This window comes from Hemitrygon akajei, unplaced genomic scaffold (assembly GCF_048418815.1).
Source record: "Hemitrygon akajei unplaced genomic scaffold, sHemAka1.3 Scf000093, whole genome shotgun sequence".
Lineage (NCBI taxonomy): Eukaryota > Metazoa > Chordata > Chondrichthyes > Myliobatiformes > Dasyatidae > Hemitrygon > Hemitrygon akajei.
In genome coordinates, this window is record NW_027331979.1 from 1,729,733 (window position 1) to 1,757,477 (window position 27,745).

Sequence of the window (27,745 nt, forward strand, 5' to 3'; positions counted from 1 at the left end):
AAACCGTCCCATCACACATTGCCGTGGTCAGACTCAGAGTGAATCTCCATCCACACCGTCCCATCACAAAAGACCGGGATCAGACACAAAGTGAATCTCCATACACACCGGCCCATCACAGAAGCCCGGAGTCAGACACAGAGTGAATCTCCCTCTTCACCGTCGCATCACACACGCCCGCGTTCAGACTCAGAGTGAACCTCAATCCAAACCGTCCCATCACACTTTCCCGGGGTCAGACACAGATTGAATCTCCCTCCTCACCGTCCCATCACAAAAGCCCGGGGTCAGACACAGGGTGAATCTCCATCCAAACCATCCCAACACACATTGCCGTGGTCAGACTCAGATTGAATCTCCCTCCACACCGTCCCATCACAATTTCCCGGGGTCAGACATAGAGTGAATCTGCATCCACACCTATCCATCACACACTCCCGGGGTCTGACACAGAGTGAATCTCCATCCAAAACGTCCCATCACACGGTCCCGGGGTCAGACACAGAGTGAATCTCCCTCCTCACCGTCCCATCACAAAAGCCATGGTCCAGACGCAGATTGAATCTCCCTCACACCGTCCCATCACAAATTCCGGGGTCAGACATAGAGTGAATCTGCATCCACACATTTCGATCTCAAATTCCCGGTGTCAGAAACAGAGTGAATCTCCCTCCTCACCGTCCCATCACACACTCCCGGGGTCTGACACAGAGTGAATCTCCATCATAACAGTCCCATCACACGGTCCCGGGGTCGGACACAGAGTGAAACTCCCTTCTCACCGTCCCAACACACACACCCGGGGTCAGACACAGAGTGAATCTCCCTCCTCACCGTCCCATCACAAAAGCCCGGGGTCAGACACAGAGTCAACCTCCATCCAAACCGTCCCATCATACTTTCCCGGGGTCAGACACAGAGTGAATCTCCATCCACACCGTCCCATCACAAAAGCCCGGGGTCAGACACAGAGTGAATCCCCATCCAAAGCGTCCCATCTCACTTTCCCGGGGTCAGACACTGAGTGAATCTCCATCCACACCGTCCCATCACAAACTCCCGGGGTCAGACACAGAGTGAATCTGCCTCCACACCGTCCCATCACAAAAGCCCGGGGTCAGACACTGAGTGAACCTCCATCCAAACTGTCCCATCACACATTCCCGGGGTCAGACACAGAGTGAATCTCCTTCCACACCATCCGATCACAAATTCCAGGGGTCAGAAATAGAGTGAATCTGCATCCACACCTTTCCATCACAAACTCCCGGGGTCAAACAAGGAGTAAATCTCCCTCCTCACCGTCCCATCACACACTCCCGGGGTCAGACACAGAGTGAATCTCCATCCACACCGTCCCATCACAAAAGACCGGGATCAGACACAAAGTGAATCTCCATACACACCGGCCCATCACAAAAGCCCGGAGTCAGACACAGAGTGAATCTCCCTCTTCACCGTCGCATCACACACGCCCGTGTTCAGACTCAGAGAGAACCTCAATCCAAACCGTCCCATCACACTTTCCAGGGGTCAGACACAGATTGAATCTCCCTCCTCATCGTCCCATCACAAAAGCCCGTGGTCAGACACAGGGTGATTCTCCATCCAAACCGTCCCATCACACATTGCCGTGGTCAGACTCAGATTGAATCTCCCTCCACACCGTCCCATCACAATTTCCCGGGGTTAGACATAGAGTGAATCTGCATCCACACCTATCCATCACACACTCCAGTGGTCTGACACAGAGTGAATCTCCATCCAAAACGTCCCCTCACACGGTCCCGGGGTCAGACACAGAGTGAATCTCCCTCCTCACCGTCCCATCACAAACTCCCGGGGTCAGACAAGGAGTAAATCTCCCTCCTCACCGTCCCATCACACACACCCGGGGTCAGACACAGAGTGAATCGCCCTCCTCACCGCACCATCACACACTTCCGGGGTCAGACACAGAGTGAATCTCCATCCACACCGTCCCATCACAAAAGACCGGGATCTGACACAAAGTGAATCTGCATCCACACCTATCCATCACACACTCCCGGGGTCTGACACAGAGTGAATCTCCATCTAAAACGTCCCATCACACGGTCCCGGGGTCAGACACAGAGTGAATCTCCCTCCTCACCGTCCCATCACAAAAGCCAGGGTTCAGACGCAGATTGAATCTCCCTTCACATCGTCCCATCACAATATCCGGGGACAGACATAGAGTGAATCTGCATCCACACATTTCGATCTCAAATTCCCGGGGTCAGAAACAGAGTGAATCTCCCTCCTCACCGTCCCATCACAATCTCCCGGGGTCAGACACAGAGTGAATCTGCCTCCACACCGTCCCATCACAAAAGCCCGGCGTTAGACATTGAGTCAACCTCCATCCAAACCGTCCCATCATACTTTCCCGGAGTCAGACACAGAGTGAATCTCCATCCACACCGTCCCATCACAAAAGCCCGGGGTCAGACACAGAGTGAATCTCCATCCACACCGTCCCATCACAAACTCCCGGGGTCAGACACAGAGTGAATCTGCCTCCACACCGTCCCATCACAAAAGCCCGGGGTCAGACACTGAGTGAACCTCCATCCAAACTGTCCCGTTACACATTCCCGGGGTCAGACACAGAGTGAATCTCCTTCCACACCATCCGATCACAAATTCCAGGGGTCAGACATAGAGTGAATCTGCATCCACACCTTTCCATCACAAACTCCCGGGGTCAGACAAGGGGTAAATCTCCCTCCTCACCGTCCCATCACACACTCCCGGGGTCAGACACAGAGTGAATCGCCCTCCTCACCGTACCATCACACACTTCCGGGGTCAGACACAGAGTGAATTTCCATCCACACCGTCCCATCAAAAAAAACCGGGATCAGACACAAAGTGAATCTCCATACACACCGGCCCATCACAAAAGCCCGGAGTCAGACACAGAGTGAATCTCCCTCTTCACCGTCGCATCACACACGCCCGGGTTCAGACTCAGAGTGAACCTCAATCCAAACCGTCCCATCACACTTTCCCGGGGTCAGACACAGATTGAATCTCACTCCTCACCGTCCCATCACAAAAGCCCGGGGTCAGACACAGGGTGAATCTCCATCCAAACCGTCCCATCACACATTGCCGTGGTCAGACTCAGATTGAATCTCCCTCCACACCGTCCCATCACAATCTCCCGGAGTCAGACACAGAGTGAATCTCCCTCTTCGCCGTCGCATCACACATGCCCGGGTTCCGACTCAGAGTGAACCTCAATACAAACCGTCCCATCACACTTTCCCGGGGTCAGACACAGATTGAATCTCACTCCTCACCGTCCCAACACAAAAGCCCGGGGTCAGACACAGGGTGAATCTCCATCCAAACCGTCCCATCACACATTGCCGTGGTCAGACTCAGAGTGAATCTCCATCCACACCGTCCCATCACAAAAGACCGGGATCAGACACAAAGTGAATCTCCATACACACCGGCCCATCACAGAAGCCCGGAGTCAGACACAGAGTGAATCTCCCTCTTCACCGTCGCATCACACACGCCCGCGTTCAGACTCAGAGTGAACCTCAATCCAAACCGTCCCATCACACTTTCCCGGGGTCAGACACAGATTGAATCTCCCTCCTCACCGTCCCATCACAAAAGCCCGGGGTCAGACACAGGGTGAATCTCCATCCAAACCGTCCCATCACACATTGCCGTGGTCAGACTCAGATTGAATCTCCCTCCACACCGTCCCATCACAATTTCCCGGGGTCAGACATAGAGTGAATCTGCATCCACACCTATCCATCACACACTCCAGGGGTCTGACACAGAGTGAATCTCCATCCAAAACGTCCCATCACACGGTCCCGGGGTCAGACACAGAGTGAATCTCCCTCCTCACCGTCCCATCACAAAAGCCAGGGTCCAGACGCAGATTGAATCTCCCTCACACCGTCCCATCACAAATTCCGGGGTCAGACATAGAGTGAATCTGCATCCACACATTCCGATCTCAAATTCCCGGGGTCAGAAACAGAGTGAATCTCCCTCCTCACCGTCCCATCACACACTCCCGGGGTCTGACACAGAGTGAATCTCCATCAAAACAGTCCCATCACACGGTCCCGGGGTCGGACACAGAGTGAAACTCCATTCTCACCGTCCCAACACACACTCCCGGGGTCAGACACAGAGTGAATCTCCCTCCTCACCGTCCCATCACAAATTCCGGGGTCAGACATAGAGTGAATCTGCATCCACACATTCCGATCTCAAATTCCCGGGGTCAGAAACAGAGTGAATCTCCCTCCTCACCGTCCCATCACACACTCCCGGGGTCGGACACAGAGTGAAACTCCATTCTCACCGTCCCAACACACACTCCCGGGGTCAGACACAGAGTGAATCTCCCTCCTCACCGTCCCATCACAAAAGCCCGGGGTTAGACATTGAGTCAACCTCCATCCAAACCGTCCCATCATACTTTCCAGAAGTCAGACACAGAGGGAATCTCCATCCACACCGTCCCATCACAAAAGCACGGGGTCAGACACAGAGTGAATCTCCATCCAAACCGTCAAATCACACTTTCCCGGGGTCAGACGCAGAGTGAATCTCCATCCACACCGTCCCATCACAAACTCCCGGGGTCAGACACAGAGTGAATCTGCCTCCACACCGTCCCATCAAAAAGCCCGGGGTCAGACACAGAGTCAACCTCCATCCAAACCGTCCCATCATACTTTCCCGGGGTCAGACACAGAGTGAATCTCCATCCACACCGTCCCATCACAAAAGCCCGGGGTCAGACACAGAGTGAATCTCCATCCAAAGCGTCCCATCTCACTTTCCCGGGGTCAGACACTGAGTGAATCTCCATCCACACCGTCCCATCACAAACTCCCGGGTTCAGACACTGAGTGAATCTGCCTCCACACCGTCCCATCACAAAAGCCCGGGGTCAGACACTGAGTGAACCTCCATCCAAACTGTCCCATCACACATTCCCGGGGTCAGACACAGAGTGAATCTCCTTCCACACCATCCGATCACAAATTCCAGGGGTCAGAAATAGAGTGAATCTGCATCCACACCTTTCCATCACAAACTCCCGGGGTCAAACAAGGAGTAAATCTCCCTCCTCACCGTCCCATCACACACTCCCGGGGTTAGACACAGAGTGAATCTCCATACACACCGGCCCATCACAAAAGACCGGGATCAGACACAAAGTGAATCTCCATACACACCGGCCCATCACAAAAGCCCGGAGTCAGACACAGAGTGAATCTCCCTCTTCACCGTCGCATCACACACGCCCGTGTTCAGACTCAGAGTGAACCTCAATCCAAACCGTCCCATCACACTTTCCCGGGGTCAGACACAGATTGAATCTCCCTCCTCACCGTCCCATCACAAAAGCCCGTGGTCAGACACAGGGTGAATCTCCATCCAAACCGTCCCATCACACATTGCCGTGGTCAGACTCAGACTGAATCTCCCTCCACACCGTCCCATCACAATTTCCCGGGGTCAGACATAGAGTGAATCTGCATCCACACCTATCCATCACACACTCCCGTGGTCTGACACAGAGTGAATCTCCATCCAAAACGTCCCATCACACGGTCCCGGTGTCAGACACAGAGTGAATCTCCGTCCTCACCGTCCCATCACAAAAGCCAGGGTTCGGACGCAGATTGATTCTCCCTTCACACCGTCCCATCACAAATTCCGGGGTCAGACATAGAGTGAATCTGCATCCACACATTTCGATCTCAAATTCCCGGGGTCAGAAACAGAGTGAATCTCCCTCCTCACCGTCCCATCACACACTCCCGGGGTCTGACACAGAGTGAATTTCCATCAAAACAGTCCCATCACACGGTCCCGGGGTCGGACACAGAGTGAAACTCCCTTCTCACCGTCCCAACACACACTCCCGGGGTCAGACACAGAGTGAATCTCCCTCCTCACCGTCCCATCACAAAAGCCCGGGGTTAGACATTGAGTCAACCTCCATCCAAACCGTCCCATCATACTTTCCAGAAGTCAGACACAGAGGGAATCTCCATCCACACCGTCCCATCACAAAAGCACGGGGTCAGACACAGAGTGAATCTGTCTCCACACCGTCCCATCACAAAAGCCCTGGGTCAGACACAGAGTCAACCTCCATCCAAACCGTCCCATCATACTTTCCCGGGGTCAGACACAGAGTGAATCTCCATCCACACCGTCCCATCACAAAAGCCCGGGGTCAGACACAGAGTGAATCTCCATCCAAAACGTCCCATCACACGGTCCCGGGGTCAGACACAGAGTGAATCTCCCTCCTCACCGTCCCATCACAAACTCCCGGGGTCAGACAAGGAGTAAATCTCCCTACTCACCGTCCCATCACACACTCCCGGGGTCTGACACAGAGTGAATCTCCATCAAAACAGTCCCATCACACGGTCCCGGGGTCGGACACAGAGTGAAATTCCCTTCTCACCGTCCCAACACACACTCCCGGGGACAGACACAGAGTGAATCTCCATTCAACCCGTCCCATCATACTTTCCCGGCGTCAGACACAGAGTGAATCTCATTCCACACCGTCCCATCACAAAAGCCCGGGGTCAGACACAGAGTGAATCTCCATCCAAACAGTCCCATCACACTTTCACGGGGTCAGACACACAGTGAATCTCCATCCACACCTTCCCATCACAAACTCCCGGGGTCAAAGACAAAGTGAATCTCCCTCCACACAATCCCATCACAGAAGCCCGGGGTCAGACACTGAGTGAACCTCCATCCAAACCGTCCCATCACACCTTGCCGGGTTCAGACACAGAGTGAATCTCCCTCCTCACCGTCCCATCACATACTTCCGGGGTCAGACACAGGGTGAATCTCCCTACACACAGTCCCATCACAAAAGACCGGGGACAGACACAAAGTGAATCTCCATACACACCGGCCCATCACAAACTCACGGGGTCAGACACTGAGTGAATCTCCCTCTTCACCGTCCCATCACACACTTCCGGGGTCAGACTCTGAGTGAACCTCCATCCAAACCGTCCCATCACACGTTCCCGGGGTCAGACACAGAGTGAATCTCCCTCCTCACCGTCCCATCACAAAAGCCCGGGGACAGTCACAGAGTGAATCTCCATCCAAACCGTCCCATCACACATTGCCGGGGTCAGACACAGAGTGAATCTCCCTCCTCACCGTCCCATCACAAAAACCCGGGGTCAGACACAGAGTGGACCTCCATCCAAACCGTCCCATCACACATTGCCGGGGTCAGACACAGATTGAAACTCCCTCCACACCGTCCCATCACAAATTCCGGGGTCAGACATAGAGTGAATCTGCATCCACACATTTCCATCACAAACTCTCGGGGTCAGAAACAGAGTGAATCTCCCTCCTCACCGTCCCATCACACTCTCCCGGGGTCTGACACAGAGTGAATCTCCATAAAAACAGTCCCATCACAAGGTCCCGGGATCAGACAGAGAGTGAAACTCCCTCCTCACCGTCCCAACACACACTCCCGGGGTCAGACACAGAGTGAATCTCCCTCCACACCGTCCCATCACAAAAGCCCGGGGTCAGACACAGAGTGAACCTCCATCCAAACCGTCCCGTCATACTTTCCCGGGGGTCAGACACAGAGTGAATCTCCATCCACACCGTCCCATCACAAAAGCCCGGGGTCAGACACAGTGTGAATCTCCATCCAAACCGTCCCATCACACTTTCCCGGGGTCAGACACAGAGTGAATCTCCATCCAAACCGTCCCATCACACTTTCCCGGGGTCAGACACAGAGTAAATCTCCATCCAAACCGTCCCAACACAAACTCCCGGGGTCAGACACAGAGTGAATCTCCCTCCACACCGTCCCATCACAAAAGCCCGTGGTCAGACAATGAGTGAACCTCCATCCAAACCTTCCCATCACACATTACCGGGGTCAGAAACAGAGTGAATCTCCTTCCACACCATCCCATCACAAACTCCCGTGGTCAGGCAAAGAGTAAATCTCCCTCCTCACCGTCCCATCACACACTCCCGGGGTCAGATACAGAGTGAATCTGCATCCAACCGTCGCATCACACGTTCCCGGGGTGAGACCCAGAGTGAATCTCCCTCCACACCGTCCAATCACAAAAGCCCGGGGTCAGATAGAGATTGAAACTCCATCCAACCCGTCCCATCACACGTTCCCGGGGTCTGACACAGACTGAATCTCCCTCCTCACCGTCCCATCACAAAAGCCCGGGGTCAGACACTGAGTGAATCTCCCTCTTCACCGTCCCATCACACACTTCCGGGGTCAGACTCTGAGTCAACCTCCATCCAAACCGTCCCATCACACGTTCCCGGGGTCAGACACAGAGTGAATCTCCCTCCTCACCGTCCCATCACACACTTCCGGGTTCAGACTCTGAGTGAACCTCCATCCAAACCGTCCCATCACACGTTCCCGGGGTAAGACACAGAGTGAAACTCCATCCAAACCGTCCCATCACACATTGCCGGGGTCAGAAACAGAGTGAATCTCCCTCCTCACCGTCCCATCACAAAAACCCGGGGTCAGACACAGAGTGGATCTCCATCCAAACCGTCCCATCACACATTGCCGGGGTCAGACACATATTGAAACTCTCTCCACACCGTCCCATCACAAATTCCGTGGTCAGACATAGAGTGAATCTGCATCCACACATTTCCATCACAAACTCTCGGTGTCAGAAACAGATTGAATCTCCATCCTCACCGTCCCATCACATATTCCCGGGGTCAGACAGAGAGTGAATCTCCATCCAAACCGTCCCATCACACTTTCCCGGGGTCAGACACAGAGTGAATCTCCATCCAAACCGTCCCATCACACTTTCCCGGGGTCAGACACAGAGTGAATCTCCATACAAACCGTCCCATCACAAACTCCCGGGGTCAGACACAGAGTGAATCTCCCTCCACACCGTCTCATCACAAAAGCCCGTGGTCAGACACTGAGTGAACCTCCATCCAAACCGTCCCATCACACATTCCCGGGGTCAGAAACAGAGTGAATCTCCTTCCACACCATCCCATCACAAACTCCCGGGGTCTGGCAAAGAGTAAATCTCCCTCCTCACCCTCCCATCACACACTCCCGGGGTCAGACACAGAGTGAATCTGCATCCAACCGTCGCATCACACGTTCCCGGGGTGAGACCCAGAGTGAATCTCCCTCCACACCGTCCCATCACAAAAGCCCGAGGTCAGATAGAGATTGAAACTCCATACAAACCGTCCCATCACACGTTCCCGGGGTCAGACACAGAGTGAATCTCCCTCCTCACCGTCCCATCACAAAAGCCCGGGGACAGTCACAGAGTGAATCTCCATCCAAACCGTCCCATCACATACTCCCGGGGTCAGACATAGAGTGAATCTCCCTCTTCACCGTCCCATCACACACTTCCGGGGTCAGGCTCTGAGTGAACCTCCATCCAAACCGTCCCATCACACGTTCCCGGGGTAAGACACAGAGTGAATCTCCATCCAAACCGACCCATCATAAACTCCCGGGGTCAGACACTGAGTGAAACTCCATCCAAACCGTCCCATCACACATTGCCTGGGTCAGAAACAGAGTGAATCTCCCTCCTCACCGTCCCATCACAAAAACCCGGGGTCAGACACAGAGTGGATCTCCATCCAAACCGTCCCATCACACATTGCCGGGGTCAGACACATATTGAAACTCCCTCCACACCGTCCCATCACAAATTCCGGGGTCAGACATAGAGTGAATCTGCATCCACACATTTCCATCACAAACTCTCGGTGTCAGAAACAGAGTGAATCTTCCTCCTCACCGTCCCATCACATATTCCCGGGGTCAGACACAGAGTGAATCTCCATACACACCGACCCATCACAATCTTCCGGGGTCAGACACAAAGTGAATCTCCATACACACCGGCCCATCACAGACTCACGGGGTCTGACACAGAGTGAATCTCCCTCCACACCGTCGCATCACAAAAGCCCGGGGTCAGATAGAGATTGAAACTCCATCCAACCCGTCCCATCACACGTTCCCTGGGTCTGACACAGAGTGAATCTCCCTCCTCACCGTCCCAACACAAAAGCCCGGGGTCAGACACTGAGTGAATCTCCCTCTTCACCGTCCCATCACACACTTCCGGGGTCAGACTCTGAGTGAACCTCCATCCAAACCGTCCCATCAATACGGTCCCGGGATCAGACACAGAGTGAAAGACCCTCCTCACGGTCCCAACACACACTCCCGGGGTCAGACACAGAGTGTATCCCCCTATGCACCGTCCCAACACACACTTCCTGGGTCAGACACAGAGTGAATCTCCCTCCACACCGTCCCATCACAAAAGCCCGGGGTCAGACACAGAGTGAATCTCCCTCCACACCGTCCCATCACAAAAGCCCGGGGTCAGACACAGAGTGAATCTCCCTCCACACCGTCCCATCACAAAAGCCCGGGGTCAGACACAGAGTGAATCTCCCTCCTCACCGTCCCATCACAAAAAACCGGGGTCAGACACAGAGTGGATCTCCATCCAAACCGTCCCATCACACAATCCCGGGGTCAGACACAGAGTGAATCTGCATCCAACCGTCGCATCACACGTTCCCGGGTTGAGACCCAGAGTGAATCTCCCTCCTCACCGTCCCATCACATACTCCCGGGGTCAGACACAGAGTGGATCTCCATCCACACCGACCCATCACAAACTTCCGGGGTCAGACACAGAGTGAATCTCCCTCCACACCGTCCCATCACAAAAGACCGGGGTCAGACACAAAGTGAATCTCCATACACACCGGCCCATCACAAACTCACGGGGTTTGACATAAAGTGACTCTCCCTCCACACCGTCCCATAACAAAAGCCCGGGCTCAGATAGAGATTGAAACTCCATCCAACCCGTCCCATCACACGTTCCCGGGGTCTGACACAGAGTGAATCTCCCTCCTCACCGTCCCATCACAAAAGCCCGGGGTCAGACACTGAGTGAATCTCCCTCTTCACCGTCCCATCACACACTTCCGGGGTCAGACTCTGAGTCAACCTCCATCCAAACCGTCCCATCACACGTTCCCGGGGTCAGACACAGAGTGAATCTCCCTCCTCACCGTCCCATCACAAAAGCCCGGGGACAGTCACAGAGTGAATCTCCATCCAAACCGTCCCATCACAAATTCCCGGGGTCAGACACAGAGTGAATCTCCCTCCACACCGTCTCATCACAAAAGCCCGTGGTCAGACACTGAGTGAACCTCCATCCAAACCGTCCCATCACACATTCCCGGGGTCAGAAACAGAGTGAATCTCCTTCCACACCATCCCATCACAAACTCCCGGGGTCAGGCAAAGAGTAAATCTCCCTCCTCACCCTCCCATCACACACTCCCGGGGTCAGACACAGAGTGAAGCTGCATCCAACCGTCGCATCACACGTTCCCGGGGTGAGACCCAGAGTGAATCTCCCTCCACACCGTCCCATCACAAAAGCCCGGGGTCAGATAGAGATTGAAACTCCATACAAACCGTCCCATCACACGTTCCCGGGGTCAGACACAGAGTGAATCTCCCTCCTCACCGTCCCATCACAAAAGCCCGGGGACAGTCACAGAGTGAATCTCCATCCAAACCGTCCCATCACATACTCCCGGGGTCAGACATAGAGTGAATCTCCCTCTTCACCGTCCCATCACACACTTCCGGGGTCAGGCTCTGAGTGAACCTCCATCCAAACCGTCCCATCACAAATTCCGGGGTCAGACATAGAGTGAATCTGCATCCACACATTTCCATCACAAACTCTCGGTGTCAGAAACAGAGTGAATCTTCCTCCTCACCGTCCCATCACATATTCCCGGGGTCAGACACAGAGTGAATCTCCATACACACCGACCCATCACAATCTTCCGGGGTCAGACACAGAGTGAATCTCCCTCCACACCGTCCCATCACAAAAGACCGGGGTCAGACACAAAGTGAATCTCCATACACACCGGCCCATCACAGACTCACGGGGTCTGACACAGAGTGAATCTCCCTCCACACCGTCGCATCACAAAAGCCCGGGGTCAGATAGAGATTGAAACTCCATCCAACCCGTCCCATCACACGTTCCCTGGGTCTGACACAGAGTGAATCTCCCTCCTCACCGTCCCAACACAAAAGCCCGGGGTCAGACACTGAGTGAATCTCCCTCTTCACCGTCCCATCACACACTTCCGGGGTCAGACTCTGAGTGAACCTCCATCCAAACCGTCCCATCAATACGGTCCCGTGATCGGACACAGAGTGAAAGACCCTCCTCACGGTCCCAACACACACTCCCGGGGTCAGACACAGAGTGTATCCCCCTATGCACCGTCCCAACACACACTTCCTGGGTCAGACACAGAGTGAATCTCCCTCCACACCGTCCCATCACAAAAGCCCGGGGTCAGACACAGAGTGAATCTCCCTCCACACCGTCCCATCACAAAAGCCCGGGGTCAGACCCAGAGTGAATCTCCCTCCACACCGTCCCATCACAAAAGCCCGGGGTCAGACACAGAGTGAACCTCCATCCAAACCGTCCCGTCCAACTTTCCCGGGGTCAGACACAGAGTGAATCTCCATCCACACCGTCCCATCACGAAAGCCCGGGGTCAGACACAGAGTGAATCTCCATCCAAACCGTCCCATCTCACTTTCCCGGGGTCAGACACAGAGTGAATCTCCCTCCTCACCGTCCCATCACAAAAAACCGGGGTCAGACACAGAGTGGATCTCCATCCAAACCGTCCCATCACGCAATCCCGGGGTCAGACACAGAGTGAATCTGCATCCAACCTTCGCATCACACGTTCCCGGGGTGAGACCCAGAGTGAATCTCCCTCCTCACCGTCCCATCACATACTCCCGGGGTCAGACACAGAGTGGATCTCCATCCACACCGACCCATCACAAACTTCCGGGGTCAGACACAGAGTGAATCTCCCTCCACACCGTCCCATCACAAAAGACCGGGGTCAGACACAAAGTGAATCTCCATACACACCGGCCCATCACAAACTCACGGGGTTTGACATAAAGTGAATCTCCCTCCACACCGTCCCATCACAAAAGCCCGGGCTCAGATAGAGATTGAAACTCCATCCAACCCGTCCCATCACACGTTCCCGGGGTCTGACACAGAGTGAATCTCCCTCCTCACCGTCCCATCACAAAAGCCCGTTGTCAGACACTGAGTGAATCTCCCTCTTCACCGTCCCATCACACACTTCCGGGGTCAGACTCTGAGTCAACCTCCATCCAAACCGTCCCATCACACGTTCCCGGGGTCAGACACAGAGTGAATCTCCCTCCTCACCGTCCCATCACAAAAGCCCGGGGACAGTCACAGAGTGAATCTCCATCCAAACCGTCCCATCACATACTCCCGGGGTCAGACAGAGAGTGAATCTCCCTCATCAACGTCCCATCACACACTTCAGGGGTCAGACTCTGAGTGAACGTCCATCCAAACCGTCCCATCACACGTTCCCGGGGTAAGACACAGAGTGAATCTCCATCCACACCGACCCATCATAAACTCCCGGGGTCAGACACTGAGTGAAACTCCATCCAAACCGTCCCATCACACAATGCCGGGTTCAGAAACAGAGTAAATCTCCCTCCTCACCGTCCCATCACAAAAACCCGGGGTCAGACACAGAGTGGATCTCCATCCAAACCGTCCCATCACACATTGCCGGGGTCAGACACAGATTGAAACTCCCTCCACACCGTCCCATCACAAATTCGGGGGTCAGACATAGAGTGAATCTGCATCCACACATTTCCATCACAAACTCTCGGGGTCAGAAACAGAGTGAATCTCCCTCCTCACCGTCCCATCACATACTCCCGGGGTCAAACACAGAGTGAATCTCCATCCACACCGAGCCATCACAAACATCCGGGGTCAGACACAGAGTGAATCTCCCTCCACACCGTCCCATCACAAAAGACCGGTGTCAGACACAAAGTGAATCTCCATCCACACCGTCCCATCACAAAAGACCGGGATCAGACACAAAGTGAATCTCCATACACACCGGCCCATCACAAAAGCCCGGAGTCAGACACAGAGTGAATCTCCCTCTTCACCGTCGCATCACACAAGCCCGTGTTCAGACTCAGAGTGAACCTCAATCCAAACCGTCCCATCACACTTTCCCGGGGTCAGACACAGATTGAATCTCCCTCCTCACCGTCCCATCACAAAAGCCCGGTGTCAGACACAGGGTGAATCTCCATCCAAACCGTCCCATCACACATTGCCGTGGTCAGACTCAGATTGAATCTCCCTCCACACCGTCCCATCACAATTTCCCTGGGTCAGACATAGAGTGAATCTGCATCCACACCTATCCATCACACACTCCCGGGGTCTGACACAGAGTTAATCTCCATCCAAAACGTCCCATCACACGGTCGCGGGGTCAGACACAGGGTGAATCTCCCTCCTCACCGTCCCATCACAAAAGCCAGGGTTCGGACGCAGATTGATTCTCCCTTCACACCGTCCCATCACAAATTCCGGGGTCAGACATAGAGTGAATCTGCATCCACACATTTCGATCTCAAATTCCCGGGGTCAGAAACAGAGTGAATCTCCCTCCTCACCGTCCCATCACACACTCCCGGGGTCTGACACAGAGTGAATCTCCATCAAAACAGTCCCATCACACGGTCCCGGGGACGGACACAGAGTGAACCTCCCTTCTCACCGTCCCAACACACACTCCCGGGGTCAGACACAGAGTGACTCTCCATCCAACCCGTCCCATCATACTTTCCCGGGGTCAGACACGGAGTGAATCTCATTCCACACCGTCCCATCACAAAAGCCCGGGGTCAGACACAGAGTGAATCTCCATCCAAACAGTCCCATCACACTTTCACGGGGTCAGACACACAGTGAATCTCCATCCACACCGTCCCATCACAAACTCCCGGGGTCAAAGACAAAGTGAATCTCCCTCTACACAATCCCATCACAGAAGCCCGGGGTCAGACACTGAGTGAACCTCCATCCAAACCGTCCCATCACACATTGCCGGGTTCAGACACAGAGTAAATCTCCTTCGACACCATCACATCACAAACTCCCGGGGTCAGACACAGAGTGAATCTCCCTCCTCACTGTCCCATCACAAACTTCCGTGGTCAGACACAGAGTGAAGCTCCCTACACACAGTCCCATCACAAAAGACCGGGGTCAGACACAAAGTGAATCTCCATACACACCGGCCCATCACAAACTCACGGGGTCTGACACAGAGTGAATTTCCCTCCACACCGTCCCATTACAAAAGCCCGGGGTCAGATAGAGATTGAAACACCATCCAACCCGTCCCATCACACGTTCCCGGGGTCTGACACAGAGTGAATCTCCCTCTTCACCGTCCCATCACACACTTCCGGGGTCAGACTCTGAGTGAACCTCCATCCAAACAGTCCCATAACACGTTCCCGGGGTCAGACACAGAGTGAATCTCCCTCCTCACCGTCCCATCACAAAAGCCCGGGGACAGTCACAGAGTGAATCTCCATCCAAACCGTCCCATCACACATTGCCGGGGTCAGACACAGAGTGAATCTCCCTCCTCACCGTCCCATCACAAAAACCCGGGGTCAGACACAGAGTGGATCTCCATCCAAACCGTCCCATCACACATTGCCGGGGTCAGACACAGATTGAAACTCCCTCCACACCGTCCCATCACAAACTCCGGGGTCAGACATAGAGTGAATCTGCATCCACACATTTCCATCACAAACTCTCGGGGTCAGAAACAGAGTGAATCTCACTCCTCACCGTCCCATCACACACTCCCGGGGTCAGACACAGAGTGAATCTCCATACACACGGACCCATCACAAACTTCCGGGGTCAGACACAGAGTGAATCTCCCTCCACACCGTCCCATCACAAAAGAACGGGGTCTGACACAAAGTGAATCTCCATACACACCGGCCCATCACAGACTCACGGGGTCTGACACAGAGTGAATCTCCCTCCACACCGTCGCATCACAAAAGCCCGGGGTCAGATAGAGATTGAAACTCCATCCAACCCGTCCCATCACACGTTCCCGGGGACTGACACAGAGTGAATCTCCCTCCTCACCGTCCCAACACAAAAGCCCGGGGTCAGACACTGAGTGAATCTCCCTCTTCACCGTCCCATCACACACTTCCGGGGTCAGACTCTGAGTGAAACTCCATCCAAACCGTCCCATCAATACGGTCCCGGGATCAGACACAGAGTGAAGGTCCCTCCTCCCCGTCCCAACACACACTCCCGGGGTCAGACACAGAGTGTATCCCCCTATGCACCGTCCCAACACACACTTCCTGGGTCAGACACAGAGTGAATCTCCCTCCACACCGTCCCATCACAAAAGCCCGGGGTCAGACACAGAGTGAATCTCCCTCCACACCGTCCCATCACAAAAGCCCGGGGTCAGACACAGAGTGGACCTCCATCCAAACCGTCCCGTCAAACTTTCCCGGGGTCAGACACAGATGAATCTCCACCCACACCGTCCCATCACAAAAGCCCGGGGTCAGACACAGAGTGAATCTCCATCCAAACCGTCCCATCTCACTTTCCCGGGGTCAGACACAATGTGAATCTCCATCCAAACCGTCCCATCACAAACTCCCGGGGTCAAGCAAAGAGTAAATCTCCCTCCTCACCGTCCAAACACAAAAGCCCGGGGTCAGACACTGAGTGAATCTCCCTCTTCACCGTCCCATCACACACCTCCGGGGTCAGACTCTGAGTGAACCTCCATCCAAACCGTCCCATCACACGTTCCCGGGGTAAGACACGGAGTGAATCTCCATCCACACCGACACATCATAAACTCCCGGGGTCAGACACTGAGTGAAACTCCATCCAAACCGTCCCATCACACATTGCCGGGGTCAGACACAGAGTGAATCTCCCTCCTCACCGTCCCAACACAAAAAACCGGGGTCAGACACAGAGTGGATCTCCATGCAAACCGTCCCATCACACACTCCCGGGGTCAGACACAGAGTGAATCTGAATCCAACCGTCGCATCACACGTTCCCGGGGTGAGACCCAGAGTGAATCTCCCTCCTCACCGTCCCATTACATACTCCCGGGGTCAGACACAGAGTGAATCTCCATCCACACCGACCCATCACAAACTTCCGGGGTCAGACACAGAGTGAATCTCCCTCCACACCGTTCCATCACAAAAGACCGGGGTCAGACACAAAGTGAATCTCCATACACACCGGCCCATCACAAACTCACGGGGTTTGACATAGAGTGAATCTCCCTCCACACCGTCCCATCACAAAAGCCAGGGGTCAGATAGAGATTGTAACTCCATTCAACCCGTCCCATCACACGTTCCCGGGGTCTGACACAGAGTGAATCTCCCTCCTCACCGTCCCATCACAAAAGCCCGGGGTCGGACACTGAGTGAATCTCCCTCTTCACCGTCCCATCACACACTTCCGGGGTCAGACTCTGTGTCAACCTCCATCCAAACCGTCCCATCACACGTTCCCGGGGTCAGACACAGAGTGAATCTCCCTCCTCACCGTCCCATCACAAAAGCCCGGGGACAGTCACAGAGTGAATCTCCATCCAAACCGTCCCATCACATACTCCCGGGGTCAGACAGAGAGTGAATCTCCCTCATCACCGTCCCATCACACACTTCAGGGGTCAGACACTGAGTGAAACTCCATCCAAACCGTCCCATCACACAATGCCGGGGTCAGAAACAGAGTAAATCTCCCTCCTCACCGTCCCATCACAAAAACCCGGGGTCAGACACTGAGTGAATCTCCCTCTTCACCGTCCCAACACACACTCCCGGGGTCAGACACAGAGTGTATCCCCCTATGCACCGTCCCAACACACACTTCCTGGGTCAGACACAGAGTGAATCTCCCTCAACACCGTCCCATCACAAAAGCCCGGGGTCAGACACAGAGTGAATCTCCCTCCACACCGTCCCATCACAAAAGCCCGGGGTCAGACACAGAGTGGACCTCCATCCAAACCGTCCCGTCAAACATTCCCGGGGTCAGACACAGATGAATCTCCACCCACACCGTCCCATCACAAAAGCCCGGGGTCAGACACAGAGTTAATCTCCATCCAAACCGTCCCATCTCACTTTCCCGGGGTCAGACGCAATGTGAATCTCGATCCAAACCGTCCCATCACAAACTCCCGGGGTCAAGCAAAGAGTAAATCTCCCTCCTCACCGTCCCAACACAAAAGCCCGGGGTCAGACACTGAGTGAATCTCCCTCTTCACCGTCCCATCACACACCTCCGGGGTCAGACTCTGAGTGAACCTCCATCCAAACCGTCCCATCACACGTTCCCGGGGTAAGACACGGAGTGAATCTCCATCCACACCGACACATCATAAACTCCCGGGGTCAGACACTGAGTGAAACTCCATCCAAACCGTCCCATCACACATTGCCGGGGTCAGACACAGAGTGAATCTCCCTCCTCACCGTCCCAACACAAAAAACCGGGGTCAGACACAGAGTGGATCTCCATGCAAACCGTCCCATCACACACTCCCGGGGTCAGACACAGAGTGAATCTGAATCCAACCGTCGCATCACACGTTCCCGGGGTGAGACCCAGAGTGAATCTCCCTCCTCACCGTCCCATTACATACTCCCGGGGTCAGACACAGAGTGAATCTCCATCCACACCGACCCATCACAAACTTCCGGGGTCAGACACAGAGTGAATCTCCCTCCACACCGTTCCATCACAAAAGACCGGGGTCAGACACAAAGTGAATCTCCATACACACCGGCCCATCACAAACTCACGGGGTTTGACATAGAGTGAATCTCCCTCCACACCGTCCCATCACAAAAGCCAGGGTTCGGACGCAGATTGATTCTCCCTTCACACCGTCCCATCACAAATTCCGTGGTCAGACATAGAGTGAATCTGCATCCACACATTTCGATCTCAAATTCCCGGGGTCAGAAACAGAGTGAATCTCCCTCCTCACCGTCCCATCACACACTCCCGGGGTCTGACACAGAGTGAATCTCCATCAAAACAGTCCCATCACACGGTCCCGGGGACGGACACAGAGTGAACCTCCCTTCTCACCGTCCCAACACACACTCCCGGGGTCAGACACAGAGTGACTCTCCATCCAACCCGTCCCATCATACTTTCCCGGGGTCAGACACGGAGTGAATCTCATTCCACACCGTCCCATCACAAAAGCCCGGGGTCAGACACAGAGTGAATCTCCATCCAAACAGTCCCATCACACTTTCACGGGGTCAGACACACAGTGAATCTCCATCCACACCGTCCCATCACAAACTCCCGGGGTCAAAGACAAAGTGAATCTCCCTCTACACAATCCCATCACAGAAGCCCGGGGTCAGACACTGAGTGAACCTCCATCCAAACCGTCCCATCACACATTGCCGGGTTCAGACACAGAGTAAATCTCCTTCGACACCATCACATCACAAACTCCCGGGGTCAGACACAGAGTGAATCTCCCTCCTCACTGTCCCATCACAAACTTCCGTGGTCAGACACAGAGTGAAGCTCCCTACACACAGTCCCATCACAAAAGACCGGGGTCAGACACAAAGTGAATCTCCATACACACCGGCCCATCACAAACTCACGGGGTCTGACACAGAGTGAATTTCCCTCCACACCGTCCCATTACAAAAGCCCGGGGTCAGATAGAGATTGAAACACCATCCAACCCGTCCCATCACACGTTCCCGGGGTCTGACACAGAGTGAATCTCCCTCTTCACCGTCCCATCACACACTTCCGGGGTCAGACTCTGAGTGAACCTCCATCCAAACAGTCCCATAACACGTTCCCGGGGTCAGACACAGAGTGAATCTCCCTCCTCACCGTCCCATCACAAAAGCCCGGGGACAGTCACAGAGTGAATCTCCATCCAAACCGTCCCATCACACATTGCCGGGGTCAGACACAGAGTGAATCTCCCTCCTCACCGTCCCATCACAAAAACCCGGGGTCAGACACAGAGTGGATCTCCATCCAAACCGTCCCATCACACATTGCCGGGGTCAGACACAGATTGAAACTCCCTCCACACCGTCCCATCACAAATTCCGGGGTCAGACATAGAGTGAATCTGCATCCACACATTTCCATCACAAACTCTCGGGGTCAGAAACAGAGTGAATCTCACTCCTCACCGTCCCATCACACACTCCCGGGGTCAGACACAGAGTGAATCTCCATACACACGGACCCATCACAAACTTCCGGGGTCAGACACAGAGTGAATCTCCCTCCACACCGTCCCATCACAAAAGAACGGGGTCAGACACAAAGTGAATCTCCATACACACCGGCCCATCACAGACTCACGGGGTCTGACACAGAGTGAATCTCCCTCCACACCGTCGCATCACAAAAGCCCGGGGTCAGATAGAGATTGAAACTCCATCCAACCCGTCCCATCACACGTTCCCGGGGACTGACACAGAGTGAATCTCCCTCCTCACCGTCCCAACACAAAAGCCCGGGGTCAGACACTGAGTGAATCTCCCTCTTCACCGTCCCATCACACACTTCCGGGGTCAGACTCTGAGTGAAACTCCATCCAAACCGTCCCATCAATACGGTCCCGGGATCAGACACAGAGTGAAGGTCCCTCCTCCCCGTCCCAACACACACTCCCGGGGTCAGACACAGAGTGTATCCCCCTATGCACCGTCCCAACACACACTTCCTGGGTCAGACACAGAGTGAATCTCCCTCCACACCGTCCCATCACAAAAGCCCGGGGTCAGACACAGATTGAATCTCCCTCCACACCGTCCCATCACAAAAGCCCGGGGTCAGACACAGAGTGGACCTCCATCCAAACCGTCCCGTCAAACTTTCCCGGGGTCAGACACAGATGAATCTCCACCCACACCGTCCCATCACAAAAGCCCGGGGTCAGACACAGAGTGAATCTCCATCCAAACCGTCCCATCTCACTTTCCCGGGGTCAGACACAATGTGAATCTCCATCCAAACCGTCCCATCACAAACTCCCGGGGTCAAGCAAAGAGTAAATCTCCCTCCTCACCGTCCAAACACAAAAGCCCGGGGTCAGACACTGAGTGAATCTCCCTCTTCACCGTCCCATCACACACCTCCGGGGTCAGACTCTGAGTGAACCTCCATCCAAACCGTCCCATCACACGTTCCCGGGGTAAGACACGGAGTGAATCTCCATCCACACCGACACATCATAAACTCCCGGGGTCAGACACTGAGTGAAACTCCATCCAAACCGTCCCATCACACATTGCCGGGGTCAGACACAGAGTGAATCTCCCTCCTCACCGTCCCAACACAAAAAACCGGGGTCAGACACAGAGTGGATCTCCATGCAAACCGTCCCATCACACACTCCCGGGGTCAGACACAGAGTGAATCTGAATCCAACCGTCGCATCACACGTTCCCGGGGTGAGACCCAGAGTGAATCTCCCTCCTCACCGTCCCATTACATACTCCCGGGGTCAGACACAGAGTGAATCTCCATCCACACCGACCCATCACAAACTTCCGGGGTCAGACACAGAGTGAATCTCCCTCCACACCGTTCCATCACAAAAGACCGGGGTCAGACACAAAGTGAATCTCCATACACACCGGCCCATCACAAACTCACGGGGTTTGACATAGAGTGAATCTCCCTCCACACCGTCCCATCACAAAAGCCAGGGGTCAGATAGAGATTGTAACTCCATTCAACCCGTCCCATCACACGTTCCCGGGGTCTGACACAGAGTGAATCTCCCTCCTCACCGTCCCATCACAAAAGCCCGGGGTCGGACACTGAGTGAATCTCCCTCTTCACCGTCCCATCACACACTTCCGGGGTCAGACTCTGTGTCAACCTCCATCCAAACCGTCCCATCACACGTTCCCGGGGTCAGACACAGAGTGAATCTCCCTCCTCACCGTCCCATCACAAAAGCCCGGGGACAGTCACAGAGTGAATCTCCATCCAAACCGTCCCATCACATACTCCCGGGGTCAGACAGAGAGTGAATCTCCCTCATCACCGTCCCATCACACACTTCAGGGGTCAGACTCTGAGTGAACGTCCATCCAAACCGTCCCATCACACGTTCCCGGGGTAATACACAGAGTGAATCTCCATCCACACCGACCCAACATAAACTCCCGGGGTCAGACACTGAGTGAAACTCCATCCAAACCGTCCCATCACACAATGCCGGGGTCAGAAACAGAGTAAATCTCCCTCCTCACCGTCCCATCACAAAAACCCGGGGTCAGACACTGAGTGAATCTCCCTCTTCACCGTCCCAACACACACTCCCGGGGTCAGACACAGAGTGTATCCCCCTATGCACCGTCCCAACACACACTTCCTGGGTCAGACACAGAGTGAATCTCCCTCAACACCGTCCCATCACAAAAGCCCGGGGTCAGACACAGAGTGAATCTCCCTCCACACCGTCCCATCACAAAAGCCCGGGGTCAGACACAGAGTGGACCTCCATCCAAACCGTCCCGTCAAACTTTCCCGGGGTCAGACGCAATGTGAATCTCCATCCAAACCGTCCCATCACAAACTCCCGGGGTCAAGCAAAGAGTAAATCTCCCTCCTCACCGTCCCAACACAAAAGCCCGGGGTCAGACACTGAGTGAATCTCCCTCTTCACCGTCCCATCACACACCTCCGGGGTCAGACTCTGAGTGAACCTCCATCCAAACCGTCCCATCACACGTTCCCGGGGTAAGACACGGAGTGAATCTCCATCCACACCGACACATCATAAACTCCCGGGGTCAGACACTGAGTGAAACTCCATCCAAACCGTCCCATCACACATTGCCGGGGTCAGACACAGAGTGAATCTCCCTCCTCACCGTCCCAACACAAAAAACCGGGGTCAGACACAGAGTGGATCTCCATGCAAACCGTCCCATCACACACTCCCGGGGTCAGACACAGAGTGAATCTGAATCCAACCGTCGCATCACATGTTCCCGGGGTGAGACCCAGAGTGAATCTCCCTCCTCACCGTCCCATTACATACTCCCGGGGTCAGACACAGAGTGAATCTCCATCCACACCGACCCATCACAAACTTCCGGGGTCAGACACAGAGTGAATCTCCCTCCACACCGTTCCATCACAAAAGACCGGGGTCAGACACAAAGAGAATCTCCATACACACCGGCCCATCACAAACTCACGGGGTTTGACATAGAGTGAATCTCCCTCCACACCGTCCCATCACAAAAGTCAGGGGTCAGATAGAGATTGTAACTCCATTCAACGCGTCCCATCACACGTTCCCGGGGTCTGACACAGAGTGAATCTCCCTCCTCACCGTCCCATCACAAAAGCCCGGGGTCGGACACTGAGTGAATCTCCCTCTTCACCGTCCCATCACACACTTCCGGGGACAGACTCTGTGTCAACCTCCATCCAAACCGTCCCATCACACGTTCCCGGGGTCAGACACAATGTGAATCTCCATCCAAACCGTCCCATCACAAACTCCCGGGGTCAAGCAAAGAGTAAATCTCCCTCCTCACCGTCCCAACACAAAAGCCCGGGGTCAGACACTGAGTGAATCTCCCTCTTCACCGTCCCATCACACACCTCCGGGGTCAGACTCTGAGTGAACCTCCATCCAAACCGTCCCATCACACGTTCCCGGGGTAAGACACGGAGTGAATCTCCATCCACACCGACACATCATAAACTCCCGGGGTCAGACACTGAGTGAAACTCCATCCAAACCGTCCCATCACACATTGCCGGGGTCAGACACAGAGTGAATCTCCCTCCTCACCGTCCCAACACAAAAAACCGGGGTCAGACACAGAGTGGATCTCCATGCAAACCGTCCCATCACACACTCCCGGGGTCAGACACAGAGTGAATCTGAATCCAACCGTCGCATCACACGTTCCCGGGGTGAGACCCAGAGTGAATCTCCCTCCTCACCGTCCCATTACATACTCCCGGGGTCAGACACAGAGTGAATCTCCATCCACACCGACCCATCACAAACTTCCGGGGTCAGACACAGAGTGAATCTCCCTCCACACCGTTCCATCACAAAAGACCGGGGTCAGACACAAAGTGAATCTCCATACACACCGGCCCATCACAAACTCACGGGGTTTGACATAGAGTGAATCTCCCTCCACACCGTCCCATCACAAAAGCCAGGGGTCAGATAGAGATTGTAACTCCATTCAACCCGTCCCATCACACGTTCCCGGGGTCTGACACAGAGTGAATCTCCCTCCTCACCGTCCCATCACATACTCCCGGGGTCAGACAGAGAGTGAATCTCCCTCATCACCGTCCCATCACACACTTCAGGGGTCAGACTCTGAGTGAACGTCCATCCAAACCGTCCCATCACACGTTCCCGGGGTAATACACAGAGTGAATCTCCATCCACACCGACCCATCATAAACTCCCGGGGTCAGACACTGAGTGAAACTCCATCCAAACCGTCCCATCACACAATGCCGGGGTCAGAAACAGAGTAAATCTCCCTCCTCACCGTCCCATCACAAAAACCCGGGGTCAGACACAGAGTGGATCTCCATCCAAACCGTCCCATCACACATTGCCGCGGTCAGACACAGATTGAAACTCCCTCCACACCGTCCCATCACAAATTCCGGGGTCAGACATAGAGTGAATGTGCATCCACACATTTCCATCACAAACTCTCGGGGTCAGAAACAGAGTGAATCTCCCTCCTCACCGTCCCATCACATACTCCCGGGGTCAGACACAGAGTGAATCTCCATCCACACCGACCCATCACAAACTTCCGGGGTCAGACACAGAGTGAATCTCCCTCCACACCGTCCCGTCACAAAAGACCGGTGTCAGACACAAAGTGAATCTCCATCCACACCGTCCCATCACAAAAGACCGGGATCAGACACAAAGTGAATCTCCATACACACCGGCCCATCACAAAAGCCCGGAGTCAGACACAGAGTGAATCTCCCTCTTCACCGTCGCATCACACACGCCCGTGTTCAGACTCAGAGTGAACCTCAATCCAAACCGTCCCATCACACTTTCCCGGGGTCAGACACAGCTTGAATCTCCCTCCTCACCGTCCCATCACAAAAGCCCGGGGTCAGACACAGGGTGAATCTCCATCCAAACCGTCCCATCACACATTGCCGTGGTCAGACTCAGATTGAATCTCCCTCCACACCGTCCCATCACAATTTCCCGGGGTCAGACATAGAGTGAATCTGCATCCACACCTATCCATCACACACTCCCGGGGTCTGACACAGAGTGAATCTCCATCCAAAACGTCCCATCACACGGTCGCTGGGTCAGACACAGAGTGAACCTCCCTTCTCACCGTCCCAACACACACTCCCGGGGTCAGACACAGAGTGAATCTCCATCCAACCCGTCCCATCATACTTTCCCGGGGTCAGACACAGAGTGAATCTCTCTCCACACCGTCCCATCACACACTCCCAGGGTCAGGCACAGAGTGAATCTCCCTCCACACCGTCCCATCACAAAAGCCCGGGGTCAGACACAGAGTGAATCTCCATCCAAACAGTCCCATCACACTTTCACGGGGTCGGACACACAGTGAATCTCCATCCACACCGTCCCATCACAAACTCCCGGGGTCAAAGACAAAGTGAATCTCCCTCCATTCAATCCCATCACAGAAGCCCGGGGTCAGACACTGAGTGAACCTCCATCCAAACCGTCCCATCACACATTGCCGGGTTCAGACACAGAGTAAATCTCCTTCCACACCATCACATCACAAACTCCCGGGGTCAGACACAGAGTGAATCTCCCTCCTCACTGTCCCATCACAAACTTCCGGGGTCAGACACAGTGTGAAGCTCCCTACACACAGTCCCATCACAAAAGCCCGGGGTCAGACACAGAGTGAATCTCCCCCCACACCGTCCCATCACAAAAGCCCGGGGTCAGACACAGAGTGAACCTCCATCCAAACCGTCCCGTCATACTTTCCCGGGGTCAGACACAGAGTGAATCTCCAGCCACACCGTCCCATCACAAAAGCCCGTGGTCAGACACAGAGTGAATCTCCATCCAAACCGTCCCATCTCACTTTCCCGGGGTCAGACACAGAGTGAATCTCCATCCAAACCGTCCCATCACAAACTCCCGGGGTCAGACACAGAGTGAACCACCATCCAAACCGTCCCATCACACATTCCCGGGGTCAGACACAGAGTGAATCTCCTTCAACACCATCCCATCACAAACACCCGGGGTCAAGCAAAGAGTAAATCTCCCTCCTCACCGTCCCAACACAAAAGCCCGGGGTCAGACACTGAGTGAATCTCCCTCTTCACCGTCCCATCACATACTCCCGGGGTCAGACACAGAGTGAACCTCCATCCAAACCGTCCCATCACACGTTCCCGGGATAAGACACGGAGTGAATCTCCATCCACACCGACCCATCATAAACTCCCGGGGTCAGACACTGAGTGAAACTCCATCCAAACCGTCCCGTCATACTTTCCCGGGGTCAGACACAGAGTGAATCTCCAGCCACACCGTCCCATCACAAAAGCCCGTGGTCAGACACAGAGTGAATCTCCATCCAAACCGTCCCATCTCACTTTCCCGGGGTCAGACACAGAGTGAATCTCCATCCACACCGTCCCATCACAAAAGCCCGGGGTCAGACACTGAGTGAACCACCATCCAAACCGTCCCATCACACATTCCCGGGGTCAGACACAGAGTGAATCTCCTTCAACACCATCCCATCACAAACACCCGGGGTCAAGCAAAGAGTAAATCTCCCTCCTCACCGTCCCAACACAAAAGCCCGGGGTCAGACACTGAGTGAATCTCCCTCTTCACCGTCCCATCACATACTCCCGGGGTCAGACACAGAGTGAACCTCCATCCAAACCATCCCATCACACGTTCCCGGGATAAGACACGGAGTGAATCTCCATCCACACCGACCCATCATAAACTCCCGGGGTCAGACACTGAGTGAAACTCCATCCAAACCGTCCCATCACACATTGCCGGGGTCAGACACAGAGTGAATCTCCCTCCTCACCGTCCCATCACAAAAAACCGGGGTCAGACACAGAGTGGATCTCCATCCAAACCGTCCCATCACACACTCCCGGGGTCAGACACAGAGTGAATCTGCATCCAACCGTCGCATCACACGTTCCCGGGGTGAGACCCAGAGTGAATCTCCCTCCTCACCGTCCCATCACATACTCCCGGGGTCAGACACAGAGTGAATCTCCATCCACACCGTCCCATCACAAAAGACCGGGGTCAGACACAAAGTGAATCTCCATACACACCGGCCCATCACAAACTCACGGGGTTTGACATAGAGTGAATCTCCCTCCACACCGTCCAATCACAAAAGCCCAGGGTCAGATAGAGATTGAAACTCCATCCAACCCGTCCCATCACACGTTCCCGGGGTCTGACACAGAGTGAATCTCCCTCCTCACCGTCCCATCACAAAAGCCCGGGGTAAGACACTGAGTGAATCACCCTCTTCACCGTCCCATCACACACTTCCTGGGTCAGACACAGAGTGAATCTCCCTCCTCAC